The 13,514-nt window shown below is 42.6% G+C and overlaps 1 protein-coding gene across 1 annotated transcript in view; it reads left to right on the top strand.

Moving 5' to 3' along the window:
• The window catches only part of LOC310856988 (NT-3 growth factor receptor-like), a gene marked incomplete at its 3' end in the record, with an annotated part of 231,729 nt that overhangs the window by 78,751 nt on the left and 139,464 nt on the right, over positions 1-13,514 (top strand). The gene's annotated exons all lie outside the window — the stretch shown is intronic.

Genomic DNA, 13,514 nt, shown 5'->3' with positions numbered 1-13,514 from the left:
TTTAATACACATTCCTGCCTTATACTAGGTTTCTTCCTGTTAAGCTTTCCAGTAAGCACCCACCACTGGATATCCCCCCTCACGTGGTAACCATAGTGACAACAATGCAACAATATGCTCCGTTTGTCAAACGCAGATTTTCAAACATGCATGTTTTAAACTGGTAAAAGCATAACGGAATGCACTATCGATTGCAAATATGACCGTGTTTTCCATAAAATGTTAGTTTTTACATCTTTTATGTAGCTATAAGCTACATAAAAGCTATACCTTTTCGATAAATGTTACACCCAGTCTTGCAGCAGTTAATATCTGCCATGTAAAGAGCTTTATGGTTGATAGATGTAATTACTGAAAAAAACATGATCTAAAACGTGGATGAGGCATCAATGTTTCAAAGTATATTTAAATTGCTTTTGTCATTTAAGATATCGTCTCTATCAGGTCGAATGCCCAAACTCGTACTTTTCTGGATTAGAATAAAAAAACAGTAAAAGTATAGATCAACAAGTATTGAGGTCTAAAAAACTAATGATAGCCTGATGAGCTGCTCTCATTAAGTTGTAATTAAAGTTGTCTGTCTCGTCACTGAGAGACTGTTTAACTGTCTCCATAGCGACCAAGGGACAGATTGACATGTGTGCGAGAGAGGGAGGCGTGTTGTGGATGTACTGGTGCATGTGACACTCAGCAGACTATTAGTGCATGTCACATTCCTGTGCACACAAGCACAGGAAATTAGATTTCTAATGTATTGTCTCTGTGTAAACCTTGAAATGGGAGTGTTATTGTGTGTGTGTGTGTGTGTGTGTGTGTGTGTGTGTGTGTGTGTGTGTGTGTGTGTGTGTGCTTTAGTTAATGTATTTATCTTTCTGAGCCCATGACATTGGTCCGTGTTAAGAAACGTTACAAATATCTAAAAGTGCTTAGCACACACAGGTAGGAAAAGTTGCATTTGAAGCACATTTGTTTCCTTGCTATTGAACAAATCGTCCTGCTGTGCTGTTCCATGAATAAAGGTCTTTGGGTTTCCCACACTTTTCCTTGCCAAGGACCCACAAACTCAATATTAAGCAGATCTGCAATGCAATGTTGTTTTATTGTTTGTGTTTGAAACAATCTGACAATAATGCCATGACAGAAATGGGGACACCAGGTTGAAAGTGGCCCAATCATCTTCTGAAATGAATCTGAATGTATTACCATGTGCTCTAAGTCCCTCAGGAGTGGATTCTGTGTGTAGTGTGAAGTGCTGGAGGTTCTAATCATAGATGTCATGATGGCTCCCATGTGTCCCTTAGCTCCCATCAGACAGCTTCAGCTTTCTCACTTCTTTAACGATTGGGTAGGGCTTGAGTCCAACCAAAAGCCCCACTAGCTGTCCCTTGGGGCTTTACTGCTCATTACACCCGACCGACATCTCCATCCTGACCGGGCCATATACTGAAAAGGCCCTTTTAAGAGTTTTGAATGATCTGATTTTAACTGTCGATTCTGGGAGCTCCGCCATCTTGGTCCTGCTTGATCTCTCGGCTGTATTTGACACCGTGGATCACAGGATCCTCTCTCGCCTTGAACATCATGTTGGCATTCAGGTCCTACCTGTCAGAGAGAAGTCTCTCTGTCCAGTTGGGGGATTCTTCATACTCTGCAGCTCCTCTCACCTTTGGAGTCCCCCGGGGCTCCAATATGGGTTCCATCTTGTTCCTTCTCTACATGTTACCCCTAGGGCCTATTCTCTCTAAACACAATATCTCTGATGTCCAGATGTACATGCCACTCACAGTCAAAAATAGCAACAACACACTCCATTCACTTCAACCATTGCTAAACATCAAACATCAAAATTTGGATGGCCACAAATGTTTTTCATGATAGCAAAACTGAAATAATGTTCTTTGGCACTTTCACCCCCAACATCCGTCCCCATGTTAAAAACTTAAATTAATTTAAAGCTCTTTTAAATTCGACAAGCAAATAGCCTCTGTCATCAAATCCAGTTTCTTCCAGTTGCGCTTGATTGCTAAAGTAAATCCATATCTTCCCCTGAAACAACTTGAAACGCTAATTCACGCTTTTATTTCCTCTAGATTAGATTATTGTAATGCTTTATACTCTGGCATCGACCAGTCCTTGGTCAGACGACTGCATTTGGTGCAAAATGCTTTGTGCGCCTCCTCACAGGCACACAAAAGCCTGACCATATTTCTCCTGTCTTGGCCTCACTCCACTGGCTCCCTGTCAAATTTAAGATAGATTTAAAAAAATTGATACTTGCTTTTAAATCCCTCAATGATGTTGAATACCATAAGCCGGCCAGCGCATCTCTCATTATTGACCCCCAAAACAGCCCTACTTAAAACCAGGGGAGACCTTTTGCCGTGGCCGCCCCTAGGCTCTGAAATAGCCTTCCTTGTCACATCATATCCGCCCAGTCCATCGAGACTTTTAAGTCATGTTTTCTACTCTGCTTTTAATCACAGCCTAGCTTAATTCCAACCTTCAACCTATTCAGGGACGGATTAACCCCCACGAGGGCCCCTGGGCCGGTAATTTTTGCAGGGCCCCCATAGCGCGCGTGCGTGCAGCATTTTCGTGTTTTTATCACCTACATTTAACAAAATCAATGGCCAATGAAGGGCCCCAGGAGCCCTTTTCAGGGCGTCAAACACAGTCCAATTTCCCTGAAGGGCCCCTGAGAGCCAAGGGCCCCTGGGCCACGGCCCCAATGGCAAATTTGTCCCTGCTTGTATTTGATCACCTCTTATCTCAGTGTCTTATTGTATCCATACTGTATGTACAGTACCTGCTTTCTATTGATTGATTTTCTTTGATTTTTGATTGTATTGTATTGTAGCAGACTAGCAGTACTGTAGCCATATAATGCTGTGTTGCTTCTATACCATGAGGAGTCGGCACACTCACCTGTCAACCTGCTATGTATCCATTTTGGTACTTGGCTGGCTCGCGTGAAACAGCCAGTGCACCCCTGACCGACACTGTCAGGCAGAAACCTTGTGCAAAATTATTGTAGCTATACGTTTGTGTGATAAATACGTTCATTGTATTTGTCTTAATTGTGCAAATCACTAGAGTATCATACCAGAACATTGTGTTAAAATGACCATGGCAACAAGCTACAGTAATATGTCTCATAGCCGTAAGATATTAACACCAATCATATCCGTTTGAATTAGATGCCCTCTTTGAGTAACCCTTTTTATTATTTTCAAGTCTTGGTATTACTCTGTGTATTACATTCATAATTTTTAATGTGATGCCCCCTGACAAGGCTAAATATGAGATGAACTGCGCTCCAAGCTTTAAAAGTGTGGGCAAGTCATGAAATTACGAATGAATGAATTTATTTATTTCAACCGAACAGAGTGTCTTATGGGAGGTTTTCGTAAAGTACTGTATGCTGTGCTATTCTAAAGTCCTTGATCCACCTGTAACGAATTTAGGACTCATCACTCTGTGTGAAAGATTATTTGCATTGAGCATTAGCTTTGAGAAATTCAAGCTGTTTATTAGCATTTCGCCAAGTTCTGCACATACTGTATAGGTGGGGTGGGATACCCAGGTATGGACTAATTGCTATATTGATCGGGCTGGGATCCGCAACGGAGGAACCAGATCCAACATTGAGGAACCGGAATCAGTTCCATTTTGGAACCCTTTTCAGAAGCGGTTTTATAATACTGTCAGATCTGGTATGTGGACTTCACGTCTGCTATACTATTATAATATAATGACTTTTTTGTTATAAAACAGCATGTTGCTGTCGAACGCCGGAGGCCGCCATCTTTGTTTATGCCGTATATCGTCTTGCAGTGAAGTAAGTTCCTGTGCTGCGAACTGTCGTGAAATACTACGACACACACAGTACTTTGTTCTGAAAAGATCTATATAGGCAAGTTGCAAAAAGCCTGCCAAAGGGGATAAATACTCCGGACCTTAGACCCCACATTTATTTAAATGTTTCTGGTTTCTACCCTCTCCTTATTATTTATTTTATTTATCGAAGATTGTCATTATTATTATTATTATTAATACTATTCATTTTATTTTATTTTTGTTAAGAAAACCACCAGTAAACGTTGAAACTATTTGCTCCAGAGCTATCCCCTGATATATTATTTTTGCAGACTGAGTTCTGCTAGATGCTGAGCTCCATATTGTTCTGCTCCACCCTGTCTTTATTTTTTATTTTTTGTGTGTGCGCTTGTGTGTGTGTGTGTGTGTGTGTGTGTGTGTGTGTGTGTGGTTTGCCGAGAAACATTCAAACTAATAGAGGAAAGTTGGGGTCTGGAAAGGTTTCAAAGAGAGGGTATCAAAGTGCATCTTTCTCAGAAGTCATATGGTTTCGTACTGACAAATGATACGTAACTTGCGGAGTTGGTTCAGTCAGATATACTCGGAGTTTCATGCTGTGCTCAAGGGCGCATAAATATACTCAATTGGTTAATATACTGCATTACTATCTGGCTGTATTCAGTGTGTGCAAGACCCACATGTCATTCGCTGATGTGGCAGTCACACACTTGTATTCTCATTCTATAATAAATATTGGTTAAATCTATTCTGACTGAACTTTAGTTACTTATTACAAAACCACTTCAGACCTATATACTTTGACAATTTCAAAATAGCAGATCTACAAGCTCATAATGCGTCACGATGTGATACATTGTGAGCTTGTTGATATGCTATCTTTTTAACAAATTAACTTAAATTCCTTGGAGGAATGTTCCTCCAAGGAATCCAACCAGCAACTGCTCCTGGCGAAATGTTCCATCTGATAAGCTTTATTATTGATATCAAACCGGATCGCTGATTTATTTATTTTTGGCTTGGCCTTTCCTTCTTTAGCGATCCTAGACCGGATTGTGCAACCGTGCTGCCGCTCACCTCCCTTTTTATACAGGCTGACTAAATAGCTGAATAACTCGAAATCTACGGAGCTCTCCATGGTTTGGATAAAAGGCGCAATGTTCGGAGGTCTTTGCTGATTATCCAGTGGTCTAGATGGAAGCATTGGCGCTTTCTAGCTCGCTAGCATTGACGCTATTTATTTAGCATCAAAGATGGACGCCCAAACAGGATTTGAGTCCAGCGTGTGCTACATTGAAAACGGCTCGGCAGGCTGCGGTTGGCTCTGCGTTCAGCAGGAGGCAGCATATATATTATCATTTTTTAAATGTATTTCATATCACTTCATATCATAATAGGTTACCATAACAAAATTGAAAATAAACTAGTCTATTGGTATTTATTATACAGTAACACTCAGGCTATAGTATATATCAGGCCCAGTTGCGTTTACATGTCATGTTAGTTAGGGTAGGAACTAACATTACTTGGCAATGTTGTTAGGGAACTTATTGGGGTGCGACAGCCAGCTCTGCGGTGTTAAGAAGCAGACGCTGTTATAAAGATACTGCACTGATACTGCACTGATACTGATACTGCACTGATATTGCACTGCACTGGTTCTAGTTGAATGAAGAAGGCATCTTAACTTATCCTCTGTTGTTTGAATGCCGGTCACCAGGGGGTGGTGAGCAGTGTCAGAGAAATTTACGACATGGGCAGATCTCTTGGGCTCTTGTTGTCTGTCGTTTCAACTGGAAGTAAAAGTCGGCCATTCCGTGCCGTGACACTGGCTCTGTTGTGAAGCTTCAATCTTTGTTATTGTTAGCTCGGCCTCAAATTAATGTTTTATTGAGCTCCGAACATCGTACTTTATCCAATTATGAGCCATAAAGTCACTAAAGACTGTGTGCACGCTCACGTGAACGGAGGATTTCGGATTGAGACTGTTTCTAACATGGATGGTATAGCGGTGGCTAGCGACCGAAGCTAAATTAAGGTAAAAAAAAAAAAAATAATAATCTTGGATTAATCTTGCATTCATCATAACTCGTCTAATCGTCTAAGGTTACTTACTTACTTATTAAATAAAACTAATTTAATTGTCCATGGCGTCCAAGGAGCTTTTGAACCACTGTTGAACCACATCGTCCACATCACAGCTGAGCAGTAGCTGTTGTTTGTTTGATTCAATCACTATTCATTATATTGGTTTCAGCTGTACTCTATGTGGAATGTCAAAAGTCTAATCCCTGATTATAGGACGACCTCGTTTTTTGGGCTACTTTCATTTGAAAAGTCTTATATTTGTGTTTCTATTTTACAGAAATATAAAAAATCTGAGTACTTTTTCCACCACTGTTATCTACAGTAATCAACGTGAGTGATGGGCCGAAAAATGACAAACACATGTGTGTGTGTGTCAGTCTTACACACGCTCGCAAGCACGCACGCGCACACGTCTCAAATTGACAGTATAGTTTTTGACCTTCTCATGGGTCATGGCTCATTTCCTTGTTGTTCATTCTCAGGGATAATAACACACACATGTGCACACACACACGCACACACACATTGTTTTTGTCTGTGTGGAGTGTTTTACATACAGCGTGCGAGGCTGTCATTTGAACATCATTGTTGCCAGTCTGACCTTTACAAAGGACACGTCATGCACAGGGAACCAGCTCTTCTGTACTGTGTGAGCACGTCTTCCTGTGGCGCACACAGTGCACGTGCACTTGATGGTCTGTGTGTGTGTGTGTGTGTGTGTGTGTGTGTGTGTGTGTGTGTGTGTGTGTGTGTGTGTGTGTGTGTGTGTGTGTGTGTGTGTGTGTGTGTGTGTGTGTGTGTGAGTGTGCGCCTCCGTCCGTGCCTGTGAGAGAGAGAGTTGAGGTTGTGTGAATGTGTAGCACAGCAGTACAATGCAAACGTGCACGCATGAGTGGCTTGTCAGCGTGGAGTGTTTGCATGACATACGGGGCTAGCTGGCTACATCTCCATGCTATGAAGCAACTGTTAAATATTCATGCTATATAGAACCCCGCATTCAAGCATAGAATCTGAATTATGAGCTCATACAACACACACACACACACACACACACACACACACACACACACACACACACACACACAGGGTGTGCACCTCCACAAACAGTCATGCATGTGTACACTTACACAAACATATGCATCTGTGGGCGAGGAACAAACATGCATTTTTTTACTTTCGCCGCTGAAGCACACACTTCAATGCTTCTTTGGTCCCAGTAGGATTAGCACGTGTTCACATACCACGATTACCTGCGTGTGTGTATGGGTTACATACACACACGCATGGGTTGCGTGTGTGTATGGGTTACTCACATGGACATTAAAAAGAACGCAGGGGCTCACAGCTCAGCTGCGAGCCCTGCTGTCTTTTTAATGTTTACTGTTTCTGCAGTTTTTGCTCGTCACCAATGGAGGATGTGCGTTACTTTTCTTACTCGCATGCACACACATGCAGACGTGGACATTATGGTATAATTAAAAGAAGATATAGGGTCTAATAAAGACATGATATCCCTGTCCGGATTGTGTACAGGTAAAAAAAGACACTGCACAGATCACATTGCACTAGTGTTGATTTTGAGAGAAATGTTTGCGTTAGTCATCTGAAAAGATTCAGATTTAGTGTAGTATTAGAAAACTAAGTTGATTTTGTCGACAACAAAGTATTTTGGCGAGCCTTGAGGCTGTCGTAATGCCTGATTCATACTTGGTTGCATGCTGAAAATAGCGGATCTACAAGCTCACAATGCGTCGCAATGCGACACCCGAGCGAAACCAAACATAAAAGCACTTGTCTTAGTTCTACTGGGTCTCTTCTCCACTAGTTCCTCTTTAACATTTCCATCTAGTTTTTATTTGTTGACAAAATTCTCAATATATTTAATCTCAGTTTTAGTCATCATAGCTTGTAGTTTTTAAGAAATGGTAGTCGACGAACATTTTTCATCATAGATTTAGTCGATGAAAGTATTATAGGAACTCCTGTCAGGTGTAAAGGAGCAACTTAGACACTCAGGCATGAAGGAAGCATGAGTTCAAGTCTGTTGCTCTCCCCTTGTCCCCCATATATGGGGACTAGGTTGGTGGAGGGTGTGTAGAGCCCAGGATCACATTAGAAAATTGACACAGGGGTGAAAAATGGGTTACAAAAATCGTGGGATAAAACTTTAAAGAGCATAAGTACTCTAGGTCCCATGTAGATCCCAGCCTTCATGTGGCCAAGCTACAGTACGACGTCAGACATTGGAGTGACTCCAATCAGAACCTCATTGGTCCATAATTAACAGTTACACAAATACATTTCACAAAGTATGAAATACTGATCGGTCCAGTGGTTTGCCAGATTTGCTCCAGATAAACAGACACACCTCTTACATACTGAGCCTCGTACATACTGTGAAAATGACATTTCTTTTTACGTGCAGAGATAATAAATGTGGTTCGCCTTTCGTAGGTTCATGATTTTCACCTTTAAATATCAAATATGTATCTACACTGCATAAAACATATTAATGTTCTCCTTGGATGCCTGCTTTTTTATGTCGTGTTTGTATAAGCTTGTTAAACCTTGACTTGTGTCAGATATACTTCTTCTGCATGGTGTCGGTTGAATGTTGATACATTTTCAGTGGGTGTTAAAGTAGCACTGACAAAGTCAAATGGAAAATAGGATTCTCCTTCTCCTGGCATCGTGTCCAATTGTCCCTTAGCAAGACAATGAACTACAGACGCGTCCTCATCTTTGTCGTGGTCTGCTGGGGGATAACATCATCTCAAGGACACTGAAAAACTGAACCAGAAAGGAAGACTATACAGTAGCTCTGTATTTTGGGGTAAAAGGAGAATTCCGGACTAAGCGTTTTCTTACCTTAATCTGAGTCCTAGAACGAGTAAGTACAGGTGACATTTGTCATAACTCTGTCCGAGTGTGAGTGGTGGGGTTTGGAGTAAATCGCTAAATCGCTAAAATAATCATTCAGATCACGCTCGGTGGGGCTACCATACAGCGCAGCTTTCGTTCAACTTTGACCCCGCTGTCACATGGAACAAGTTCCATGTGACGGAGGGGTCAAACCATAGTTCCATTTGACAGAGGGGTCTAAGTTGAACACTAGTCAAGTGCCCGGCCCCACCAAATGACCGGAACTACTTAATATTCACCGAAACCAGACCAGAACTCCCACCACGGAACTCAGGCAATCAATGAATACCTTTGCAACTCCTATACTATAATGGCAAATATTTCCTACAGCTCCTAAAGTCCATTAATCTGAACTAACCCTTTAAAGTAAGAAAAGGCCTATTCCGGAATTCTCCTTTAAACTGGAGGCGATGAGGAGGAAACTGGAAGACAAACCCCTCCCACCCTCTCTACGACGAGGAGCACCTTCAGCCACAGACTCATCGTCCTTCGCTGCAAGACGGAGCCACTTTGTGTGCGTCCTTTGTGCCGGCAGCAATCAAAATCCGCTTGAAAACACTCCAATGATTTGTTATTGAGCCGACAAAAAAGCCACTTCCGTGATCCGGATAATAGACAAAGAGCAAAGCGAGCTAAGATTGTCCCTATACACCCTCGTTCACTTTGCATTGGACTCAGTTTCCCAGAAGCCCTTGCAAGCCGGCGGTTGGTTGATTTACGGTTACGTCATCATAACGAGTCTGCCTCGTTACCAGGTCCGCGACAAATCCGCTATTTATTTTAAATTACTACGAAGCGGCAAATTAAACACATAAAACCAAGGACCGATGAATTGTGTGCTGTTCTTAGATTGATGGCTGGATTTAATGACTTGGGATTAATGACTCCTGCGTTAACTCTGACACTTTTGCACATGGACTACTGGGAGGTACACTAAAGCACCAGGACCGTGGCCTGCCCAGGTTACACACATGGTATATTGCTCAGCTTGGGTCCTGACCCGCAGTTTGTGCACAGCACAGGGACCATCGTTAAAACAGCATGAGCCTGTGACTTTTCAGTTGAAAATATGACATTTTTGATGGATTGCTGAACAGTAATATATCCTTGGTTCGATAACAGCACATGTCTTCAGAACTGTTCAAATGGCCAATTCCTTGTAGAAATAATCTGTAGTATGCAAAGAATATGAAAGAGTATCGTTCAGTGTGTAATTTCAACTTCAATGTCAAACTACTTAGTTTTCCTTTCAGAACTTTGTTTGTGCAAGCAACACACAGATACCCAGGTCTATTATATAAAAGAAAATACATCACCTAACATAAAACACAGGCCAATTAGAAACTATCTGTGTACACAGCAGCATTCCTATAGTGCATTAACGAACACCAATATTTAAGCTTGGGGCAGTGTCATTATTATGTTTTATTTGGCAATAATAAAAGGCTCCATTAACAGGCAAACCTTTAATGTTGGGAAGATTTGTGTATACAAATAATTATGACTGCAATTCCCCGTTCCCGCATGGCTGTGAAGTGACGATTATGTACACCAATATGCTAATAATACACTTACCCTACCCACCCATATAGTCTCTGTTGGGTGGAAACCTCATCTCTGTGGAATAATAATGTATACTTTTGGTGTACTTTTGTGCGACGCTCTAGGATGATCAAGTAGGGCATTCATTTACAAAAAGGTTAAATACGACGATAAGAGGTTTCTGCCCAACAACAACGATGCATTTTTATTTGTTCTCTCACTCTGCCTCCATGACCCTCTCTCTTCTCACGGAATACTGCTCTGCCTCCATGACCCTCTCTCTTCTCACGGAATACTGCTCTGCCTCCATGACCCTCTCTCTTCTCACGGAATACTGCTCTGCCTCCATGACCCTCTCTCTTCTCACGGAATACTGCAAAACACACACTAAAAGAACACTGCTCTATACCTGTAAAACACATGTCATTGATTCTGATTCTCTAATAATTGCATGGCATCCTCACCCACCTTCCTACCAAGAACTCGAACATTTGATTCCATTGTATGATGCCAAATGGAAAGGAGCTATTGACATGGATCAAATCTGTATGAACACTTAATCAAACCCAGTGACAGATACAGTGCCACTGTGGTAACTGTGCCAAATCTCACCTTTCTATGGAAATCACTACCTTGGAATGTGATCTCAAGGTCAAGTTTGATTAACAACTCAACCTGTATCAATTTGTACATTTGTGTGACACCACAGTCACAGATACAGTAGGCCTACATAGCACTAGCAGATCTACAAGCTCACAACGGTCTGAACCATACAGTACATAGCACTAGCAGATCTACAAAGCTCACAACGGTCTGAACCATGCAGGCTTTAAGCTTGAGAATATACCTGGCAAACACTCACTGGCTTGCAGACATTTTGTTGGCTACATGAAGAAATAAGGTTTTATGAAGAGGGGATTTCTAAATGTTCTGCACTGGACTGCTAGCAGGGCTTTATTCGACAAATATGTTCAGAATATGTTTGACCCCCGTTTGTGTGTGTGTGTGTGTGTGTGTGTGTGTGTGTGTGTGGGGGGGGGGGGGGGGGGGGTGTCTGTCTGGACCCCATCTTAGTAATTGACTCAGTCTGTCAGAGTGGGTAAAAGGATTATTTTTGAGAGAGCTGAATCGTCCCCCTGAGAGCCAGAATTCATTCAGACCAACGCCATTGTCCCCCTGCTTTACTAATGGTGCAGGCCTATTGCACAAAAACGTGTGTGTGTGTGTGTGTGTGTGTGTGTGTGTGTGTGTGTGTGTGTGTGTGTGTGTGTGTGTGTGTGTGTGTGTGTGTGTGTGTGTGTGTGTGTGTGTGTGTGTGTGTGTGTGTGTGTGTGTGTGTGTGTGTGTGTGTGTGTGTGTGTGTGTGTGTGTGTGTGTGTGTAAGAGAGAGAGAGAGAGAGTTGGTCTAATTTTCTCTTCATCTCTAGTGGACCAGGTTTGAAGGTGACTGAAAATGAATCTTACCCTTCCTCCTCTCTGCCCTTGTATTCTCTTCTTCATCCTTTCTCTCTTTCACCCTGTCTGTCTGTCTGTCTGTTTCTTTATTTCTTTCTTTCCTGGTCATTGAAAGGGACAGTAATCAGCATCAGCTCCATTGTCTGCCCTCAAACAAAGACCTTGATAAATGGAAAATCAGCTTCCAATCTGCCTGCATGGGACTATATGCGCAAAGTGTGTGAGTGTGTGCGTGTGCATGTACAGTGCGTCTGTGTAGCCATTCTCTCTATAGGTCGAACTTGGATGAACCCTACAGTGGTGTTTCAATACTTCACGCTCCTGGCTAGCTCGCCAGTATTTCCGCCCCCCCTCGCATCTTTCTTTAATACGTCCACCTAGGTAGGTAGCTAGGTAGGTGTGGAGACACCATCCTGTGCTGTCTGGGAGCTCCCGGTGCCGATAGTATAGTGAAAGGCCATGGCATGGCTGCTATGCTTTCACTCCCCCATGGTAGCCCCCCATACAGTTGCTTGTTGGTACACTGTTAATTATGTTTAATATATAAACTAGAGGGCGCACCCACTATTCATTTCAATGGAAGTTTCTCAGTGGTTTTTGAAGGACCTGGAAGAACACACTACTCGATTTGGACAGCAACATTTGGTGTCCAACATTTGGAAGTACTAACTCGCCTGAACGAACCTGAATCGATTCATGAACAAGCGGTCTATGTTAAACCCTATGCAGCTTCAACGTTTCCCGGCCACTCTGGGGGCTTGATTCATTCTGGTGGCTGTTTAGTATTTCTCCCAGCATGCATTCTGCTGTAGCGCTCATCCAGGGACGTCTGTAGGGCAGGCCGCAGGGCGCAGCATTCACAGCTAGCAGACATATGGGCGGTACAGTCGCCGAAGCTGAGCGGGCAAGGTTGAACTTCCACACACTGGCCATGCCATTCTGAGCCCTCCATGCAAGTGCTTTCCTCACTTTAACTCGTTAACTGCCAGACTTTCCTACTTATCCTATATTGCAGCCCTTAATTGCCAGCATTTCTTGCGTGTGTTTTTTCACTAATCTTTCTAGACCAACAGACTATTTTGTTTAACTATGGAAACACCAAACATCTCAAAAGAAAGAAGAGAGTCTCTACTTTTGCTAAAGTGTGTTACTGTGACTAGCCCTTACACGTTGTGAGATATTTGCCCACCTTGTACTGCGCCCTGGGTGCGTTTTCGCATTTTTAATTCACTAATAAATTCATATTATTATGGTCAATGCCTGTGTGGAAAGTGGGAGCGATTGGTGCAGGCAGTGAGGAGCTACGGCGGTGTTTCTGACAGACAGACAGACACACAGACATTGACTGAATTATAGTATGATATGATGATGTTCCGTTCTTTAGTTATTGCAGTTGAATATAGTCTGCCTGCCTGTCTCCCTGCCTGTCTCCCTGCCTGCATCTGTCTATCTTCCTTTTCGATCCATACATGATCTGCTGACAACTCGATTGTTTTGGGTCTTTAAAGTGGGGGAAATGTGGACGCTACTGCTGCACTGATGACTTAAGAGGACAGGTCGACATGCATTACAGTAACCCTGATACCTGCCGCCAGTGTTGATTTAACGCGAGGCAGGCCATATGGACGTTGTTCCATTTGCACCTCACTCTGGATTCCACAGTGTGGTTTGCA

Source organism: Protomyctophum parallelum (genome assembly GCF_964188405.1).
Source record: "Protomyctophum parallelum genome assembly, chromosome: 4".
Classification (NCBI taxonomy): domain Eukaryota; kingdom Metazoa; phylum Chordata; class Actinopteri; order Myctophiformes; family Myctophidae; genus Protomyctophum; species Protomyctophum parallelum.
Note: the sequence above shows the minus strand (reverse complement) of the source record. Positions and strands in the feature narration are given on the sequence as shown.